At 42.1% G+C, this 18,301-nt stretch overlaps 1 pseudogene; it reads right to left on the reverse strand.

The window, feature by feature from the left end:
• Window positions 1–349: 349 nt before the first annotated feature.
• Window positions 350–2,491, reverse strand: LOC147306341 (E3 SUMO-protein ligase ZBED1-like; annotated as a pseudogene).
• Between the last annotated feature and the right edge of the window lie 15,810 nt (window positions 2,492–18,301).

The raw sequence follows: 18,301 nt of genomic DNA on the forward strand, positions 1-18,301 counted from the left end.
TGGCACGAGAGCGACAGCTCCGGGACTCGTGCTCTGCCACTGCCCTGTTCTATATTTATATACAACAGTAGGTGCATTTGATCAAAACATTGGAATGTGGATGTGTATATGTGTGTGTTTGTGCGCGTGTTCCAGGAGAGGCTCCTGCTACGAAGTGAAACTGCTTGTTAAGCTCTTATGTAGCAGGTACTGCTCCTTCCCTGCGTGATAACGGGTCACAGTGAATTAAAAACAGTCTGAGTTATAAAGAGATGATCACGCAGTATTCTATCATATGCAAACTTATATTATTCAAAAGATTATAATGACTACTAGGGCTGCTCGATAATGGCTAAAATGATAATCACGATTATTTTCAATGAAATTGAGATCACGATTATTTCACGATATTTATTTAACAATAACAATGCATTGAATAATTGCTTTAAAGATTGTCATAAAATAATGTGCAAATTCTGATAACCGTGCAAATGTTTGCAATATAAAAAATAAATAAAAAAATGTAAACATTAATGTTTAGTGAACTTCAAACTACTGCATAATATTTATGCATACAAATAACCAAACATCAAGGCAAGCTGTGTAGCCACACAATGCACAATTGCATCAAACTGACATTGAGGTATGTCAACTAAAGTTGCTGCCTGAACAAAAATAAAATTAAACACTGAAAGTAGTACCTTTTATAAGAAATAAATAAAAACTAGTAGGCCTGAGTCCCATACAATCTCAAAATGGCTCAACAAAACATGGTTCCTGCAACCTTTCAAAGGTTTTTAGCCAAAAACACCAGCCTATTGACATGATCAGGCTTCAGGGATGCACACAGGCAGTTGACAACATTTTCACCAGTGCTAAAGACCCTTTCTGATGAGGCACTTGTGGCTGGGATGCAAAGATATTTCTTTGCCAGGATGGAGAGTCGTGGGAAGAGGTTCTGTGATAGCTTCCACCACCCCAGTGGGTCTTCCTCTGTGTCCAGGGTCCCTGCCTGGAGGTAGGCTCAAAAAGCTCAAAAGCTATGGCCTGGTCCAGTTGAAGAGCATGTTCTGCACCTGGAGCTGTGCTGTGAGGGGCCTTAAAGAAGCTGCTTAGGCCCTTTTTCCTCTTCTTTTGGTTTGATGCACCATCATCAGCAACCTCCGTGTTGCCAACAGGTGTCCCCATCACTGCAGCCTCCTTTAATGGGACAAACATAAAATGACAGCAACACAGAATGAGGAACCGGTTTTATCTGTCTCGGGTTTGGCATTCTAAAATACAATCCTTAAATAATTACTATAAATAATGATAGATAGATGGATAGATAGATAGATAGATAGATGTTTAGTATCTTTATAAATACCATGATGGACTTCATTTCCATTGTCAGTCTGGCTTTTATTGTCTCTTGGCTGACCTCGCTTACATATCTCAGTTTGAACCTTGGGTCCAGGACAGTGGCCATGTCAAGCAACTCTTGTGTTGGTGAGTCACCATACTTTTCATTTAGGTACTCCAGTATTCTCCTCTTGATGCATTTTGAGAGGTCTGTGTCATCATCTTGCTCAGCCAAGATTGAGTTGTTAAATAGGTGGAGTGTTGGTTTTATTAAAGACACACTCACATATTTCTCTCCAGAAAGTGCATCAGTGAATTCAACCAGAGGTCCCAAGGTCTTGTTGATGGCCTCAAGGACATCAATGTCCTGCCATGAGGGGATGAGGTGCCTGGTTCCTTTGTCTTGGGAGAGGACATGGGCAATGGCCTTCTGCTGCTCAAGGACTCTGGAAACCATGGCCTGCCTAGATCCCCATCTGGTTTGACATTCAGTCTTTAAGGAGTGGTCTGGCAGTTTGAGGTCTTCCTGTGCCTTTTTCAGCTCTCTCTTTTTTTTCCAACTGAATGAAAAGGTGCTGAACACTTTTTTGCAGACCCCCACTGCACGCTCAATCCTGTGATCTTTCATGGCTCTTTCTATAAAAACATAAAAAATATAAACAAGCATTATCAGGATGATGATTGTCATTTCCTTGAGTGTGAATGAATAAGACAAAGTGATGGTAGCTTATTTATGTGTTTGTATAATTCATAGAAAATGTGTATGACTGTGAGAATGAATAAAAGTATCTCTGAATTTAAATTGTTTTTTATTTATTATATTCATTCGAAGCATTATGTTGTATACTTATTGAAAGAAAATCACATTATGCATCATATTCAGTAGGAATTAGGCCTACTCACCTATGGCCAAATGTAATCTGTGCCCAAAGCACTGGAGCCTCATCCAGCCATTCAGTTGTGCAGCCAGTATGATATTTGCAGCGTTGTCTGTGGTTATACAGATGAGTTTACTCTCCTCCAGATCCCACGTAGCCAGTGCTTGTTTCAGACCTGCAGCTATGTTCTGCCCTGTGTGGTCTTCTGGGAAAAATGCTGTCTGGAGACATTTTGTTTTCATGTTGAAATCCATGTCAATGAAATGTACCGTGAGGCTCAAATACGGCTCCATGGTGCGGCTTGACCACAAGTCCGTTGTGGTGGCAAAATATTGGGCTGTAGCCACTTCCTTTGTGACACCATCATGACACTCATCATATAAAGCGGGAATCGCCACTCGACTAAAATAGTGACGAGATGGCAAGTTATACCGTTTGTCCAAAGTGTTGATTAGTTTCTTAAAGCCGGGGGTGTCCACTGTGTTAATTGAGCATTGGTCTTTGGCGAGGAAAAACGTTACCGCGTTTGTTATCTCCTTGTGTCTCTGGGAGCTGGTGGGATATTTAGTCGCGTTGTACATGGTAGCGTGAATGGAGGTCTGTGAGGATGAAGCATGTGTTGTTGAGGGTTTTTCTCTATGCTCCTTCATTGTTTGATCGTATGTCACTTTGTGAGCGGTCTTCAAATGATTGAATAAATTTGTAGTGTTGCCCTGTGGTGCAGCTACAACATCGTAGCAAAGTTTACACACTATATCGACTTGATCCACGTCGGACTCATAATGTTTCCACACCACTGAAGTAGTTTTACCTCGCTTTTCAACCAACGGCATTCTTTCTTTAGCAGCCATTATCCTCTCCTCTCCAAATAACGTCTGGTTAGCTTTCCTCAGGTACTCTTAATTGATGTGACGTGTGTTCGATTTGCCACCTCGCGAGAGTAAAGCACGAGGGAGGGGCTAATAATCGGCCCAGTCATTTTTAATGATCGTTGAAAGCCCAGATCGTAATCGTGATTAAAATTCGATTAATTGAGCAGCCCTACTGACTACTAAGTACAATTTTCTATTGACAGTTCCTTTGGGTAAATTTTCTTTAGGTTATTTCGTTAATTTTGTAGAAAAGCCCAGATCCCACAACTCACTGGTTTGCCTGGTGTTGTTCTTTCTTTTCTTTTTTTGCCATCACTCCCTCTTCCTTTGGTTTTCATTAAACTGCATTCAAACATTGCTGCTTTTCAATTTATTTAAGGATGCACCACACTTATTTTAGACCATAATGACATTTTAAAAATGCATTGTATTACAGCTCTGACCTAATTCTTGTTTCTTCATCAGGAGGTATTGAATGACATCCGGAGTGTTTGGAATGCTCACCGTATAAGGCCCTCAAAGAATAACAACGTGCCCTGCGGGATACCTGATGTCATGCACATGGCCCCTCACCTTTAGGGTGCAGAAGACTGTCTCATTCCACTAACAGAAGATTTGACCTTGTGTAAAAATAGCTGCACTTTTGTTAGTTCAGTCTCATGTGATGTGCAAGTGTTTGATTTGTGCACAATAATAATGGAGGAATCAAGCTTGTCCCATGTCCCAGGCCCTTGATTTATATTTTCATCTCAGGGATACAGTTCGTTCACAGTTATTTGAGGCTACTTAAATAGACACAAACATACAAATGTAGTACATTTTGTACTTAAGTACTTATTTCTACAGCTTAATGTACTTATTATTAAGTAATTATTTGTCTCCAGTGTGTGGTTACCTTGTCTTTGTATCAAAATTATCAGAAAAGACTGTATAACATAATTTTCATTTCATCCATGTCAGTAAATGAACTCATCATGAAGTGTTGCTTGCTCTTGGTAGCTACAAAGCGTGGAGTATTAAACTAAAATATGATACAGGTTAGAAAGAAAGAAATCTTTTTGGATTGAGTTAAACTTACCACACTGTTAAAGCATCAAATGTTGTTCATAATAGTTTTTGGTAGCAAAAATGCTTCTTCTTTTCTTTTAATCTTTGGGCTGAAGGAAGGACAGTACTCGGTGTATAAATGCTCAATCAACAATCATTTATTTCCATACAATTCAACACTTAAGAGCATTAAAACGTCCGGACGGGAGAGGTGTTTTGCAGAGGGTATGCAGCACGTCTCAACATGGCGACAGATCTCACAGTCTTTTATAGCTTCTGACGACCCCCACCTAGTCATAAAAGCTACATCTTCACATGTTTTTCTAATTCTTAGCGAGACTGGCTCCTGACCTTGGCTCCCTGTCTTTCTGCTTTCTGCAAAGGTGGGGGAATGGGCACGCTCTGAATTGCACTAATTCTTTTCAGCGCAGCGATGAAAATCTGCCTGCCTCTTAACCCGCCCATTGTTCGGGTGGAGCAACTTCATAATTTACACTGTATGTGAGTGTTGCTGTTAGTAGGAACTCACACACCCATTCTCTTACTTCTCAGAATCAGAATCAGAATCAGAATCAGAGAGGGTTTTATTGCCAAATGTTGAGCAGGTTTACAACATTAGGAAATTGCTGCGGTGCTTCAGTGCAAACATAGTGTCATAAATTGCGCTTAAATAGACATGAAAAAAATAAAAGTAAGAATAAGAATTTAAAGTGCTACGTAGAAAGATATATGCATGAGATATACATGAGATATATACATGAGAATAAGAATTAAGAGTGCTACGTAGAAAGATATATACATGAGTGCAGGTGGTGATCAGTGCTAAACATGGAATGATGCAGTGAACACAGCGTAGGATCATGTGTTAGTGGTGGGAACAGTCATATGGTTATGACATGAGTCCAACAGCAGAGGGGAAGAAGCTGTTCTTATGGCGAGAGGTTCTGGTGCGAATGGACCGGAGCCTCCTGCCTGAGGGGAGCAGGTCAAACAGACTGTGTCCAGGGTGAGAAGGGTCAGCTGAGATCCGAGCTGCACGCCGCAATGTCCTGGAGGTGTACAGGTCCTGCAGAGATGGGAGTCTGCAGCCAATCACCTTCTCAGCAGAGCGCACAACACGCTGCAGTCTCTGTTTGTCCCTGATAGTGGCTCCAGCGTACCACACAGTGATGGAGGAGGTGAGGATGGACTCAATGATTGCGGTGTAGAACTGCATCATCGTCCGTGTTGGCAGGTTGAATTTCTTCAGCTGCCTCAGGAAGTACATCCTCTGCTGGGCTTTCTTTATGACGGAGGTGATGGTGGGCTCCCACTTCAGGTCCTGGGTGATGGTGGTACCCAGGAAGCGGAATGAGTCCACAGAGGTGATGGGGGTGTCAGTCAGGATGATGGGGGGGAGTGGAGCTGTGTGCTTCCTGAAGTCCACAATAATCTCCACTGTTTTCTGGGAATTCAGCACCAGGTTGTTGTGGCTGCACCAAGACACCAGACGTTCAACCTCCCTCCTGTAGGCAGACTCATCCCCGTCCGAGATGAGCCCAATAAGGGTGGTGTCATCTGCAAACTTAATTAGCTTGACAGACTGGTGGGTGGAGGTGCAGCAGTTGGTGTACAGGGAGAAGAGCAGAGGAGAAAGAACACAGTCCTGAGGGGAGCCGGTGCTGATGGACCGAGAGTCCGAGACATTCTTTCCCAGCCTCACATGCTGCTTCCTGTCCGTCAGGAAGTCAGTGATCCACCGGCAGGTGGGATCAGGCACATTCATCTGGGAAAGCTTGCCTCGGAGATGGTCTGGAAGGATGGTGTTGAAGGCAGAGCTGAAGTCCACAAACAGGATCCTGGCGTAAGTTCCTGGGGAGTCCAGATGCTGCAGGATGGAGTGTAGGGCCATGTTGATGGCGTCGTCTACAGACCTGTTGGCTCTATATGCAAACTGCAGGGGGTCCAGGAGGGGGGGCGTGAGGGTCTTGAGATGGGAGAGAACTAGGCGCTCAAATGACTTCATGACCACAGATGTCAGAGCCACGGGTCTGTAGTCATTTAGTCCAGTGATCCTTGGTTTCTTGGGGACAGGGATTATGGTAGAGGACTTGAAGCAGGCAGGCACATGACATGCCTGCAGTGAGGAGTTGAAAATGCCAGAAAACACTGGGGCCAGCTCGTTTGCACAGTGTCTGAGGGTGGCAGGAGACACACCGTCTGGGCCGGGAGCTTTCCGAGCATTCAGATTCTTAAACTGCTTCCTCACATCTGCTTCATGAATATGAAGAGTTGTGGTTGGAGGAGGTGGTGTGAAATCCTCTTTTGTGTGGGGTGAGGAGGGGGGTGTTGTAGGTGAACAGTTTGAAGGTGGTGATGGCTCTATGGAGGGGGGAGAGGTGGGGGAATTAGTGTCCAAAGTGTCTCTATTGTTGGGGCCGTTGGAGGTGTGAAGGCTGCCTGATGGCTCGTCAAAACGGCAGTAAAAGTCGTTGAGGGTGTTGGCCAAGAGCAGGTCATCAGTGGAGTGGGGGGTTTTAGGCTTGTAGTTCGTGATATTCCTAAAACCTTTCCACACAGAGGCCGAGTCATTCTCTGAGATCTGCTGCTGCATCTTCTCAGAGTGCTGATGTTTAGCAATGTCCACTTCTTTAGTGAACCTGTACTTGGCCTCTCTGTAGCAGTCCCTGTCTCCGCTTCTGAACGCCTTTCTCTTTTCCAGCCACAGCTTTTTGAGTTTAGGAGTAAACCAGGGTTTGTCATTGTTATAACTCACCGTGGTGCGTGATGGCACAATGCTGTCCTCACAGAAGTGGATATAGGAGGTGACAGTGTCCGTAAACTCGTCCAAGCTGTTAGAAGCAGCCTTCATTGTGTCCCAGTCTGTGGACTCCAAACACGTGCGAAGCTCCTCCACAGCCTCGTTGCTCCACAGTTTTTTAGTCCTCACGACAGGTTTGGAGAGCTTCAGCCTCTGTCTGTACGCGGGGATTAGGTGGATCATGACGTGGTCAGAAAGTCCAAGTGAAGCGCGGGGCACCGCGCGGTAGGCCCCGCTGATCGTGCTGTAACAGTGGTCTAATGTCCTCTCCTCTCTGGTCGGGCATTTAATATACTGCTTATATTTCGGAAGCTCATGGCTCAGATTGGCTTTGTTAAAGTCCCCAAGAGCAATGATGAGAGAGTCCGGGAATGTCCGCTCCATGTGGAGTATCTGCTCTGCGAGTGCGCACTGAGCTGCCTGCGCATCCGCGTCTGGCGGGATGTAAAGAGCGGCCAGGATGAATGAAGCAACTCCCGCGGAGAAAGATATTCCAGAGAGGAAGAGCAGTGCTGAGCAATCACTGTCACATCTGTGCACCAGCCACTATTGATGTAGAAGCAGACGCCTCCACCGTTGGTCTTACCAGAGAGAGAGGCCTGCCGGTCCACGCGCAGCAGATGAAAACCCTCCAGCTCAAGCGCGCAGTCCGGGATGTTCTCGCTGAGCCACGACTCCGTAAAACATAAGACACAGGAGGAGGCAAAGTCTCTGTTCATGCTTCTCATCAGGGACAGTTCGTCTATCTTATTCCCGAGTGAGCGTACATTGGAAAGGAAGATCCCAGGAAGAGCAGTTCGCAGTCCGCGTCTCCTCAGACGCACGAGTGCGCCGGCTCGCTTCCCTCTCTTTCGGCGTCTCACTTTCCTGATCAGAGTCTGCAGTAAATCTGCCGCAGATGCGACAAATATCGGAAATAAATCCACAGGTGTTGTAGTCCTGTAGTTAAGAAGCACTTCTCTGGTGTAAGAGTATCCAGAGGAGTGCCCAGACACAGAAGAAATGCACAAAAACAAAACAAAAGTAACGCACTGAAGCACCAGGGCATCCATACGCGGCGCCATCTTGGTCTCCTGTTTCTCATTGCAAAACAAATGTAATTTATTCATATGCAAGAGAAATGACAAACCAAATCATTTTAACCTCTTCACATCGAAGCAGGAGGAGCGGTATAAGTCAGTGAACAACATGCATTCGGGTGTTAGTAACTACTGCTACTTAATTTGTTTTTAACACATTCATAGAGAACAAGAACACATACTCACCCTTTGTGGTTGGTATCAATTCATGATGGTAGGTATCAATTCATAGTCCTTAGGACAGTTAGTATAATGCCAGCATACAACTATACTATTAGAGGAACATCGCCAGAACGTGGCCAGAACACACAAAAACAAGAACAAGACGATATATAAAAGTTCAAGTTCAGGCTCAGCTTTGGAGAGCAATTCATGGAAAACAATTGTACTCCAGTTCTGAAACCTTTCATTTGAAAACCCGTGTTTGCTGCTGAAGATCCTCTGGGTGTGGACCCTTCTGCTGCTGCTGGCACAGTGACTAGTTATGCAGAGCCAGAGGACAGAGGCATATGAGATTTAAACAGACTTAGCCATTATCATGTCTGACATTTAGTAATAACGCAGTACTTACAGCTCTGCATGTCTAGTTTTGGAGGTGAGATGCTCAGCATTGCGTCCTCCAGGTCTTTATCCTCATCCATCCCTGTGATGCAGGCAACAATTAGATAAATATATACTGAACTTATTTCACATCAACAATGTTATTAAAATATTATTAAAACAACTTACCCAGGGGCTTAGTTGGAGCGTTTGTGGAAGCAGATGCAGACTGCTGCTTCTTCCGCAGGTACTGCTGCAGCTTATGCATCCGTGTTCCTTGACTGCAGCTCTTCCTCGTGATAAAGTCCTGGAGAAGAACTGCATTGTGCCTGCAGTTCTTATGTACCATGACTACCATGACTACATCGCAAATGTTGATTCAGATTTTGTCTCTTCATTGTTCTCCTGCATCCTGCTGTTAAACCCAGCCACAATGTGCAGCAAGATTAAAACCTGAAATGTCTTTGTTTCTGTTTGGAATCAATTTTGTTTAATATAATTGTTTATTTTTTCACTGAATGTCAAGATTTTCCTGAACTGTGGGACTCTCCCCAGCCTCAGGGTCAGGTTAGAGATGTTCTACATCACCCAACACAGTTGGTCTGCGCAGGACCTGATGCCAACTTGGTTTTAATCCTCCTCATTTCCCTCCTAACCTGGGTGGTTGAGAGAGACAGGCTGGAGCCTTGTGTTAATGTGTGCTGGATGCTGTTGTTGGGGGTAGGTAGTAGTGAGTCTGCCCGAGGGTACAACTGCACTACAACTACACTTACTACAACTGCACATTCCAGGGTGGCCTTTTGTTGTGGGCAGTCTGAGGTACACCTGTGCACTACTCATGATGTCAGATCAGCATCCTGATGTGGCACACCTGTGAGGTGGGATGGATTATCTCAATATGGCAGATGTGCCCACTACCACACATTTGGACTGATTTGTGACCACTGTTTGGGAGGGATGGTTATATTGTGTATCTGGACTGAATTTTAGGTCTCTACGTCCATCCCATGGGGAATGGGAGCAGTAACAAAGGTGTTGCGTTTATATTTTTGTTGAGTGTACGTTCCTTTTCACCTCAATACGAAACGCATAATATTTTCTCTGAATACGAGACGATTCCGTTTTTACGGGACGGTTGGAAACTCTACTAACTAACCTTATGAACAAAATAAAGTTCAACATCAGTAACATCATAGCACCCACCCAGCTGTATAGAAACTTGTGATGCTAGCTAGTACCCAGTATGAAAAAGTCAGCATAACGAAAATAAACTCCACCTAAACGTAGTTTATATCTGACCCAGACAGACTGCAGGTCATACCTTCTTACCTGAAGTTCAGTTCACCTGACACTCGGACTCCTCGGGTCTCTGCTCCTCCTGCCTCACCTTTCCCTCATCCACCTGCTGGCCTCCACCACTTGCTAATGAATCTGTGGATGCGCCGCGATAGCCACCACAAGAAGTAATGAATAACGAGCCTATCTAAATCCCAGTAACGATTAACGTGTTCCTGATTTTGACATAATAACTAGTTACCGTGCTCATTATCACAATAATAACGTAGTTACTGTAACACATTACTTAATAACGCGTTAGTCCCTACACTGCTGAATTCCGCCTGGGTAAAGTTTCAATTTGTAATTGGCCCAGTTTAGCTGCACAACAGTTCCAGAAAAACTGTTATTATCCGGAACTGGGTAACAAAGCCTTGGAATAAACAATCTCAAGGCCCTTATCCATTAGCAGCTACTCAGATCGACTCACCCCCTTATCACCACAACTTGGCTTGGAATGACTGGTTTCCCATTACAACCTAGTACTACCTTGTGTGCATGCTTGTCAACATAGCAATGCATCTGCACGTCCCACGACGTCAATAATGTGCGATACGAAGACTAAAGGTGGACATTTAGGCAAGAATATACCTACTGCTTGGTCTGTGGCTTTTCGTCAGACTCAAGGATCACCGCATTTCTTTTTTTTTGGGAGCTATTTCCCTCGTTGCTGGGTTTCAAAGATGACGGTTTTGACTTTCGTGAATGAGAAGCTCTCATGACTCATTGAGTGACACTACTGACCAGCCAATCAGTGTCATGCAGTGTGACGACATCACATTTTAGTACCTGCTCGGATCGTTTGGATCTGAAAAAGTACCAGGTACCAGGTACCAGGTACTATGACCTAATGGAAAACTGCGGTAAACTGTCAATGCGCGAAGGTACTAACACAAAAGGGGCTATAAAGTTTCCAGGCTTGGGAGGAGTGTGAAGAAAACAGTCTTCTAAATTCTTTGAGCTGGAGTTACCAGTCTCTGTAGTAATACTTCCAGGCTTGGAAGGAGCATGATGAAAACTTTTTTTTTTTTTTTTTAAATGGAGGAAACTGTGTCAGAATAAACAGTTTTAGAATCTAAACACTCAGATCAGGACAGCTTTGTCTTTAAAAAAAAAAAACTTGGGACCTGGAGGAGGAGAGACATGGAAAATTTCTTCCGCTGCTGCAGCTGTGGTGATGTAGAAGACTCCTGCTGCTGTGGTGACGTAGTAATGGAGGAATTAAGCTGCAGCGCCGTAGAAGAGGAGGACCAATGACCTGGGCCAGCTCTCAGTGCCTCCTTAGCCTGAGTCAGGGAACAGCCAAAATCCTAAGCTATACATGTAAACAAAACCTAACAGTGATTGTAAACTGAGAACTGAAAACTCGAAACCAGGATCAGGTACTGGGGAGAATAAGAGAAGAGAGGGACACAAGGACAGCAGGGGAATACACAGCAATGTGAGACAACACAACAACAGGCAGAGGAAGGCGGTGGACTAAATACAAAGAGACATGACAGGGAGGAAGCAAAACTGAATACAATAAACACAGGACATGGGACTATCAAAATAAAACAGGAAACATGCACACACACTAAGACGTGGGGTTGACACTGGGACTGGGGACGAGACAGACATAGGGACATAGCCAACTGGGGAGACAGAAAGGAAACACGGAAATCAGACACAGGAGATAAATGAACATGAAGACAAGGGAGATGTGGAGCAGGGAAATTATTTTACTGCTATTGCTAAATAATTATTATCATTACCATTGCATTAAAAATATAATCTGGAGTTGATATTGTATTCAGAGGTTTAAACAGTGTGTGTCTTTCAGAAAGATTAAGTGACAGGCTGACAGGAAACAGGAAGTTGCAGAGAGTTTGCAGGACTGAAACCGAAAGTTATTCTGAGGAGCAGGCTAGACGAGGCTATTTTAATTGCTAGGTTATTTAAAAGATTCTGTTATACTTTTATATTCTTGTATTAAGCTTTTTAGTAGAGGTTCTTGATTAAAACATTTATTTTAAGTAGATGATATATCCATAGTTTCAGTTCGATTATTACATATACGAGAGTGGTTTCTGTCTCTCTGTCTGGTGAGAGGTCAGGAGCTAGTCGTGAGGTGAAACAGGGTGCAATTGTGGTTAAGCACACAGACACACACACTCAGTTAGAGAGAATCATTTATGGGGGAAAGTTTAATTATGTTTTGCTTGGCTTGCAAAAGCAGTTTGTCGCCAAACTGCTGCTGAGGTGTCAGGATGACAAAGCGAGCATCCGGCAGGGACAGGATGCACCTGTTAGGGAGATGGAAGACGATGTTCTTAAAAACTGTGTTAAAAGGTCTTTGTGGTTTTGATCTGACGTATGTATATATCCTGTTTGTGACGTATGAAGGGGCGTCAGTAAATTCAAACCCTGATGCTATAAGAATCTGTGTATGTGTTGATTAAGTCGAAGACAACTGGCTGTCTGCGTACAGAGTGTCTTCCCACATGTGTCATTAAAAATCAACTGTTTGACCAAAGACCTTCTGGACCATGGTGGTTTGTACTCTCCTTCCTCAATTTTTGAACCATAACAGAGACTAAACATGAAATGAGGAAAACAGGGGAGGAACAGTATCAAAAACCTAAAGACTAGAACTATAAATATAACCTGAGCAGATAGTAACTAAGAAAATTAGAAATACAAATGTTTAAACTGGAAACTTAAACAAAAGCCTAAGACTTAGAAATGCTGGTACCATGACAAAATAAGAAGATGATCAAAGTGTCTCATCTACCAAATCAGTTCAGATATGTACTGTAAGTCATGAGTAATCAGTCAGGGGGGATAAAGTGGACCTGCAGATTTAATTGGAGCTTCCTGCCCTTTAATCGTGCTCACTGGGCTTTCAAATTCCTTTTGTGTCTCATATGTCTGCACAATGACCGTCTTGAACACAGAGTGCTCAGCTGATGTTTGGTTTTAATGGATGTGGTGGTGACTGCTTGTGTGTCTGTGTGTAAGAGAGCAGGATTTTGTATTTAATACATAGTATAAGACATATAATCAGAATTATTTTATTGTATCTGTGGGTTATAGAGATACATAATTTCTTTCCCCTTTGAAAACTTGTGAATTTTCAGACGCAGTGAACCAAGCCATACTCTGTGAAACAGGGCAAAGTAGGCTTCTTTACTTAAACTCAAGATCAAATTCAACACACTTCTTAAGTCTTCAAATAGCTTAAGTTCAGATAGCATGTAAAAGTTTAAACAGTAGATCTTAAAGTTCTGTATTTTTATATATATGAAAGGCCTGTATAGCTGTTTGGTATAGTACTTGCACAACACGAGCGTTTGGTGATTGCTGTGCACATTTTTCTTAGTAATATTTGTTGTTGTTGTTTCTTCTTTCTGGATGAAAGAGGGAAGTTAAGAAAAAATCGAGGCAGTGTGCAAAAATGTTTCAGTTCTCTTTATTCGAAGAAATATTAAAATGATGTTAATCAAAAACATATCAACAATCAAAAATGACGTCTTTAAAAACATTTTGAAATAGACCATTCAGCATTATATCAACTTTCAACTGTTAGAGCTTTGAGCCAATCAACAAAGAGTATATTGGGACGCTGTGGAGTAGGTTGCCTGATGGAGGGAAAGCTTTGTGTAAAATGAAAAGTTCTTGAAACATTTAACCTGACCCATTCAACCTGACCAGGCATAAAGGGAAACTCACACAATATATACACATGAGAGTGACAAGGGAAGTAGAAACACATGGGGAACACAGCTGGGACTAAACACACTGAACGCAGGATGAGAGAGACTGTCAAAATAAAACAGGAAACACTGAGGAAGAACACACATGGATACACATGACAGACAGGGGAGACATGGGAACAGAAAAGGGAGACGAGAGACGAAGAAAGAGAAAGTGAGCTAGAGAAATGGAGGGAAACACAGACATGACTGAGGAAACATACACAAAGGACATAACAGACTCTCAGATGAGACACAGGAATGAGCCAGAGGCAGGAAAACATGAACTAGAAATACAAAAAAACTTCGTACTAACTGCAAAAACTTGAACTTCTCGAAAAATGCAGTAAAAAGCAATCATAAATACAAAATAAACTCACTGTCAGGGTGGACCAACGACCCAGCAACCTGACAGTGTCTGTTTTCTTCTTAATTCTTCAGCTTTTCCTTAAATCACCACTTAGACCTTTGAAACCTGGACACAGCTGAGCGTTTCAACAGGTCAATAATTGCTGAAGTCTGGATTTCATAATTATTATATTAATATTAATATATATATATATATATATATATATATATATATATATATATATATATATATATTATATTATATTATATTATATTATTATATTATTGTAGCTATAAATAATTATTAGTAGCTTGCTGCTGCTACTGCACATTCACCCAATGTACATACTATATATATATATTTATATGTAATGGTCTTCCTCTACCCCCCCAATTTGTGCACAAGTCGAGGAGCGTGTCAGGCTACATTGCACTGTGTGTTATACTTGTATGACTATGCATGTGACAAATAAAGAAACTTGAACTTGAACTGGTAGATCCCGCACTTAATGGTGACTTGTGCTATGAGCTTGAAGTTGGCCTAGTGTTGTACGCCACATCCCCATTGAGTTCCTAACGAAGGCTCTTAGGGTCCTGTTGATTGTACAATTCTAGGCATTCCAGTATCCAGCTGTGGGGCATTGAGTCATAGGCCTTCTTGTAATCAATCTAGGCAGAGCACAATTTGGTCAAAAGAAAAACAATGGTGTGCTTGGTTTCAACGTAACCAACTAATCTTGACTAATCTTTTGTCCAGTATTAAATATTGATTATGTTTAACTCATAGCTATGTGACTCACACTATTAAGAAATAAAATGATTTAAAACAGGTCTGCTTGCAGAAGAGACCTGCAGCACAGAGCTAATGTCCGTAGTTTGAGAAATTGTTTTTATCAAATCAAATACATACCTCAAGTGGAAATATAACAAGATTTTTAGATTATTGCTTCTATGTTTATAATGTTTACACGTTTTATAATTGTCTGTTTTTTGGGGGGGTTTTTTAGACATTGAGCTGCAAGAATATGGGGAAAGCAGCAAGTTCCACAGAATGCCGCGCCTAGCGCACACTCTCCATCTCACAATGAAAGATGCCATGAAACACCCAACTGCTGATTCAGTCATAACTAAAGCAAGAAATCTGGTACATGCTGTAAGAAAATCATCAGTGACAAATGAAGAAGTGTTTAAAAGGTGTGACAAAAGTCTGATCTGGGATTGTACCACTTGTTGGAACAGTACCAAACCAGAGCTGAACTAAACCAACTACTTGAGAAGCTGGGGATGGATACACTTCTCACAAGTGATTGGACCAAGATGGAGAACCTTGTCAAGTTGTTTGAACCCTTTGTCATTCATACAGACAGTGTTGGGGAGTAACAGAGTACATGTACCGCCGTTACATATTTAAAATACAAAATATGAGCAACTGTATTGTTGCGGGTCAGGATTGTTTGGGTTTTGTTTGACAGCTATGCTCTGTTGTTCCAGGCAGCAGCGTTATGGTTGCCATGGTGACGCGCGCTCTCTTTGCGACTGTGTGTTTCCAGGGTGAGAGAGCGCATTTTTGTTGTTGTTGTGCTAAGCTAAAAGGGAGAGTGTTACAGACATAGCCCTAAAGAATGTAGCCTCATCGGCAGTGTAGTCCGTGTTGCAGGGAGAATGGACTGCCATACCCGTTATGTGTCTGTGAGTGCGAGGAGGGAGAAAAAGGAGAGTGGAAAAGTACGAGCTGTCATTGAGCAGAAACGGGAGCTGGAAGCATGTAAATATAATAATAACCACTGCAGCCAAGAAGAGTGCCTGACGAGCCCAGTTGTAAGTAAGCTATTAAGACTCGACTGTACACCGTGTTTGTGTTTTCCTCCGAAACAATAAGTTCTGTTGGAGCAGCCTTTCAACGCCTCTCTCTGTCTCTTGCTAGCAAAGATGACCCAGACAACAAAGTAAAGCTAGTTTTCGGCTACGACGTATTAGCCAGAGGTCCCTTTACTACGGTTCGGAGCCGCAGACCTTCAGTAATAGTAATAAATCTCATTCATGTAGTTGTAAACAGCATGATAATATATTAATATATTTTCTTTGTGTGAACTGCTGTCATCTTGGCTGAGAAACAGAACAACCACATCTCTGGAGTAGCGAGTTTTCCTTATGATCAACAAAAAATTGTTACTTCACTGATGTACCCTATATCCTTTTTGACCGACCTGGACATGCACACTTGCAGTTCAGTTCAGGGCCTTTTTTTTCATGTTTTACTGATGGATAACTAAACACTTAAAAACTACTCATGATGGCTTGGCTTTTGTGTTTTGTTGTGTATTGCCAGTCAGTTGCAGTGTTTTATCACAACACAACACAACAGTTGCAGCTTTCATTGACAGCACAAGTGGTACTTGAACCTTTGTACTGTTTTCATTAATTAATTTTGCAGTTAACTTGTGAACATGTTGGATGCTCTGTCTGCTGTCACTGGTTGGTGCTGAGGTCTGAATCTGATGGCAGCTTCTGTAATCATGATGAGAACAGAATCATCACAAACTGAAATATAAAGTTTATTTCTCGAAATTGAAATAAAAGCAATCCTTCTCTGTCCTCACACACTGGGGATCTGAAGTTCTATTGTTACATTTTTTCGGTTCTACAGTTTTGCAGACAACAAAAATTAATGCTTCAATTATTTCTTTCAAAGGATGTAAGTTGTACTGAGTACTGTACATTTAACCATGAACAATACTAAGAATTATCCAGACTGTTTCTTAACCTGAATATTTAGTATATTTGCAGAATGGCAGATAGAGACAAAATACTGTTAATCTGACTATCTTCAGGTTTTACATGCTTACATATACACATGCAGTTACTGTCCCTTCATTTAGAAAGGCAGAGGCGTCAAGGTGTAATTGTTTTACATGTCGTTGTTTTTTTCCTGTGTAATAATATTCAACATTGCTATCAATACATTTTTCAAAAAATGCCTCTCTGTGCAAAATGGGTTCAAAAACATAAACAACTGTGGGATACTGTTTGTGATTTGAACCGGGGGAACAAATTGTGGCAGGATCAGCCTGATATTATTTGTATCCCGCTGTAACTTTACTGTATAAAGAGCTAACATCTCCAAAATATCAGGAGTAGTTAGTCAATACAACAAGTGTGTGTGAACTAAAAATCAAGAATGTGGGATGCTGTTTGACCTACCTTGGCACTTGTGCAGGTGAAGCCAAAGGGAAGATATGCTTCACCATATTTTCTAGTCTTTGGATTAGAATGAAGTTGGTTTTGAAACATATTCAGCTATGTTTCATCTCCTGCTTTGCATTTCTGTGGGCACCCCGTGCTAGCAGCGTCCACACCTGAGACCTGACACTTGAGGCCTGACACCTGACTTTTGAGACCTGACACCTGAGACCTGACACCTGACTTTTGTGACCTGACACCTGACTTTTGTGACCTGACACCTGAGACCTGACTTCTGACACCCGAGACCTGACTTTTGAGACCTGACACCTGACTTTTGAGACCTGACAGCTGAGACCTAACTTTTGAGACCTGACGACTTTTTGTCTGAGACCTGACACCTGACAGCGTTTTGTCTGAGACCTGACAGCTTTTTCCTGAAACTTGACATTTTTCTGTCTGTGACCTGACAACTTTTTGTCTGAGACCTGAGTATGTCCTAAAATGTACACCGTTTAAAGGCCATACTTTGGACCTTGTTTGTTGCTCTGGACTTACTCCTTCCAACTGCAAAGCTAATGAACTGCTAATTTCTGATGACTTGCTTCTTTCTTTCAATTGCAAAATTACCTTTTCTATAACCAAGTACAATTTCTTTTCGGAATATTAAGAAAATCAATCCTGAGAACGTTTCTTTTGCTTTCTCTAGTCATTTGCATTTTCATAACTTGCTCAGCCAAGAGCACTTGGATTCCTATTATAACTCTAGTCTCAACAGTATTCTAAACTCTGTTGCCCCACTCAAAACTGAATCTGTATCATTCTCTCAGTCAGCACCCGGGTTTATAGCTGAACTAAGGCTTCTGAAAGCAAAAAGTCAAAGGCTTGAATGTCTCTATAAGAAAACTTACTATTCATAAGGAAATGTGTAATAATTATGTTTTGTATTATAAGGAGTGTATTAATCAAACAAAATCTGCTTATTACTCCACCATTATCTGTTGAAATGAAGATTCAACCAAGATACTATTTTCCCTGTTCAACTAGTCTTTCACGTTACCATATTTTTTACCTGCTCACCTTTACTCATCTTCCTTCTGTTTTTCTCTAATGTTATATTTCATTGAGAAATTTCACAAAATACACCAAGACCTGGTTTCTGATGTTC

The sequence above is a fragment of the Aulonocara sp. 'chitande type north' Nkhata Bay genome, linkage group LG19 (genome assembly GCF_057382095.1).
Source record: "Aulonocara sp. 'chitande type north' Nkhata Bay isolate Kocher_YH1m ecotype deep benthic linkage group LG19, A_spYH_male_GT1.1, whole genome shotgun sequence".
Classification (NCBI taxonomy): Eukaryota; Metazoa; Chordata; class Actinopteri; order Cichliformes; family Cichlidae; genus Aulonocara; species Aulonocara sp. 'chitande type north' Nkhata Bay.